Below are 4,598 nucleotides of genomic sequence, written 5' to 3'. Positions count from 1 at the left end.
TGACCGAAGAAAATTTTTTTATACCCATGGATGATTTTTCATTTATTAGAAATATCAGTATTCAAAGTTAGAAGTGCATTCAAATTGTTAACTGCCGGTAAATTGTTTTCTTCAGATGTATCATTATTACTTGAAGTTGAATTAAAAACAAAATTTTCAGTTTCATTGGATTCGGTTAAACTACAGTTATTTGTATAACATGATTTATCACTATTTGTATCAGTTGATTCAACAATATAATTAGAATGACCGATATATGGTGATGATTTATAAACTGGATCAGTTGAGGAAGAAGAAGAACTATTATCTGAATAATTAGAAGTTGAATCAACATTGATGTGTCTTCTTTTAGATCGCTCGGATAATTAATAAAAATAAGGACGTTTTATGTTCATTTTCTAAAATAATGTAGAATAGTTATATTTTCAGGGCTATATTTGTAATTATTGTGGTGGTAAATTATGTGTTTACATCAAACCTAATATAATCTACATTCTACAATACCTACATATAAAAGCCATAAATAGTATATAGGTATTCAATCAAAGTCAATATTAAAAAGTGAAACTAAATTATAATAATTAAAACACATAGGTACTATCTTTAAACATACTATTTAAATTAATCACATTTAGCTAATATTAGTAAAGAAGCACAGTAGTATAAAATATGCATAATTAAAAACTAAGACCGGAATATAGGTATATACACCAAAATTATATAAAGTATTTAATAGGATGATGCAAATATACTTGGCAAAAGTAATTTAATATGCACCAACAATGATACAATATAACACTTTCTTTCTGTTAGGTAAATAACATTTTATTAAAATTAAATTTATAATTTTTAGATAATAATTATCTTGTATAGTGTTTTCAAATTAAATTATATAGGTACCTGATTAAATACTTCAAATCTAACAAGTAAATCACATTCATATTACCTATAGTTGTTGATTTTGAGCTATACAACCAAATTAAAAGTAAATAAATATAGACATTATAGTATAAAAAAAATAGTTAAGACATTTCAGTACCTACCTGTCTGCTATAATTATTATAGTTAGTATAAAAATGACAGACCTAATAATTTCACGATATCACATTTTTATCTGTAGACAGCACTAAAGGCAGCTTTTAGATTTCACCAAAAATATATGTATGTACATACTACCTACCACGCAAATTAGTAATTTATTATTAAGAAATCGTTACGTTTAAATATTAATTGTTAACATCCATTTTAGGTACCTACTTAATTAAAAGTTTAGAACTCAAGAGATGATACATAATTTAACTATTTACCAAGAGTAGGTAGGCATACCCATAATAAGAGGTCTTCAAAGTATAATGCAACATAATGAAAAAATTTACAAGTACCTATAGCTAAGTATAATGATATTTAAGATTTTTGTATAAAATTGGTTCAATTTGAAAATCAGACATTTCTAACCCTTGTGCCCTGTGTACATTAGATTTTTTCTAACCTATGAATGTAAAAGAATTTTATTTTTGTATATTATAAACATTCATACGTAAATATTATACCTACCTAATTCCGGTCTCTATTGTAGGTAAATATAATTGATAAATGATAAATAATCAAGTTTTATTTAGGTGGTAGGTACATTACCTGTTTATTTAATTTTTTTTGCGGTGTGAACCGTGAAGCCTCTTGAACCTCGATGTGCGAATGTTGGAACTGGAAACTGCTGTACTGTGAGTCGTGAGACAAAGAGTGAAACTCGAAAAATCAAAAATCGAAATAGCTGTGAATAGCCGCGGCGTCGTCGAATCGACGGTTTATTTCATTCGCCTTATCGGTGTTTATTATATTGTAATGCGAAAGCGTTGCGCGGGGCGCCGCTACAGACGACAGTTCCTTGTGTATTTATTAGATATTCCATTTCAATCTATTTTCAGAGTATTTTCAGAGTGACACGCCAGGTCGGCATTTCGCATATTAACTAGGTATATAGGTTAAAATCAATGTAGGTATACACTATAACTGTATTTTATTTCATACATTATAAGTATTATCAAAATTAAACAAAAAGGTCGGCAAGTGGATGTGTCGCTCTGCTGTACAGTATGTTACAGGTGGGTCACTATAATGGATGATATTAAATTTGAATTCAATGATAAAATATCACTGTATAAGAAAAATAATTCTGACATACTTAAGTATTATAGTAAGTACTTATGTCTTATATCTATGGTATTAAAAAAAAAATTGGCCTATAATAGGTACCTATAATAAATTCCAAATTAATCATATAACAATATCCAATAGGTACTTGTAACATGTTATACATCAAAACATCGTGATATATAATAGTATACTTTAGAAGTTTCAAATACCCACGAATTATATTATAAAATCACAACAAAATAACTAAAATAGTTTTTTAATATGTAATTTCGTCCAAAATTGAACTTAAAATAACTATAAAAATAAACTGTGCTTATGTATTTTTTAGATTTTTTGGTAACAGAACTAGCTATATACGTGGAATCTTGTTTTAAATTTTCAATCCTTAGATATAAAAGTTGAACATTTTATAAATTTTTAACAACAAAATAATTATTCGATTTTAAATTTGATAAACTTTGTCAAAATTCGATCTTTAAATGCTTATAAAAAAAATTGTGACAATGGATTTTTAATTTTTTTCATCTGCTTTTGAAACAATATAATAGGAACCTTCTATTAAATTTTCAAGCTTTTTTAACAAACAAATACAATTTTATTGATATTTATAGAAAAAAAACTAAAAAAAAAATGGAAAATGAAAATGTCCGTAAAGAGCTCAAAATAAATCAAAATATTTTGAAAATGTTATGGAGTATAGAAAATTCTAAGATAAACATTCAGTCAAAATTTCATGTATCTACGATCATTTTTTTAAAGTTACACCAAAAACCAAATTCAATTTTGTGAAAAATCGATTTTGCGTAAAAATTCCGGTTTTTCCTTAAGTTTTCTTTTGTTTTTCCCGGCGCTTTTGAAAACTACTGGGAAATTTAAATTTTGACCTCCCCAATGCACCAACGGTATTCACTTTCTGATCGAACAAGATACTGAAGCTGAAAATCGTAGCATTATTTCGACTATTTATCGTGTACACAGACACAAAAAAAATGAATAAAAAAAAATATATAAAAAAAATATAAAAAAAAATAAAAAAAAAACACACATCATTGTAAAATCAATACATTCATCGTTCTACTCAAAATCTAAAATGGAAACTACAAATGTCCCTAAAGAGCTCAAAATAAGTCAAAATATTTGGAAAATGTTATGGCGTATAGAAAATGGTAATATAAACATTGAGTCAAATATTTGTTTTAGAGTTGCACCAAAAACCAAAATCGATTTTCTCGAAAACAGATTTTGCGTAAAAATTCCCGTTTTTCCTTAATTTTATTCTTTTGTTTTTCACGTCGCTTTTGAAAACTACTGGGATCAGAGGCGGACTTCGTACACTTGTACAATAATTAAATCATTTTGCGCCTTGATTTATCTGTGCACTTTAGTCTCTATAATCGTAATCGATCAGTAAATTTCTGAGCAGTATGCACTAACTGGAGACGGTTGATAGTGCCGGCGTCGTGGGTCGTCGCAATATTTATCATTATTCATTATTAATTACTTTATCAAGACACCTGATTTCCAGAATTAATTCCAGTATTCTAATTTATTGTGGTGTCGGATGCGGGGTGAGGTGGGTCATTCCACTAAGCACTGTGTGAGCTGTCCCCCACCTAGCTAGTAGAGCGGCTATATAAATTATTATAATGTAGTAATGTACCCGGCGGCCAGTGTTGTGCTTTAGATAATTTTATCTAGATAAATTTATCTAGATATGTTATCTAGATAAAAATTTCATATCTTTATCTTATCTAGATAAAAAATAAAATTGACATCTAATTTTTATCTAGATACAAATTATAGCCATCTAGATAAATTTATCTAGATAATTCACAAAATCCATAGCTAATAATTAGTAATAACTATTTTACAATATTATCATTCAATATAAAATAGATAACTTAATAAGAAATCTAATTTGTATTACTTGCAAAAATTGGTACTAAAATAGTTTTACATAACATTTATTAGTAATTATGAATAATGCACAGATATAACTACTATTATAGTATATTATAACTGTTGAATAATGACGATTTATTATGTCAATATGCATAGGAGATGCGAATTATTTGTATAATATTATAATAACGCCCATACGGGGAAGTCTCATGCCCGTATACGATTTATGATTTTATGAACGCCGAAAGAGCCTTTACAAAAATTAAAACTAGAGATACCCCTCCATACATAGAGTATACTCTATGCCAACATAGGTCCTACGAGTAAACAGGGTTTAACATCATATTGGTTTACGGGCTTGTTCCCTATGTTCAGACTTCAGATCATAGGTAAACGTAAACCGAATATTATAGAATATTATAATATTATATTATATAAAAATATATTTAAATCTATATATTATTCATTAATTTTATGTTTGATGGGAGTGAAAATAAAGACTTCATTAAATACAGATGCGTATCACAAAATAACTTTTTTTT

Source organism: Acyrthosiphon pisum, chromosome X, assembly GCF_005508785.2.
Source record: "Acyrthosiphon pisum isolate AL4f chromosome X, pea_aphid_22Mar2018_4r6ur, whole genome shotgun sequence".
Classification (NCBI taxonomy): domain Eukaryota; kingdom Metazoa; phylum Arthropoda; class Insecta; order Hemiptera; family Aphididae; genus Acyrthosiphon; species Acyrthosiphon pisum.
The sequence above is the reverse complement of the archived record's forward strand: the minus strand, read 5'-3'. Positions refer to the sequence as shown.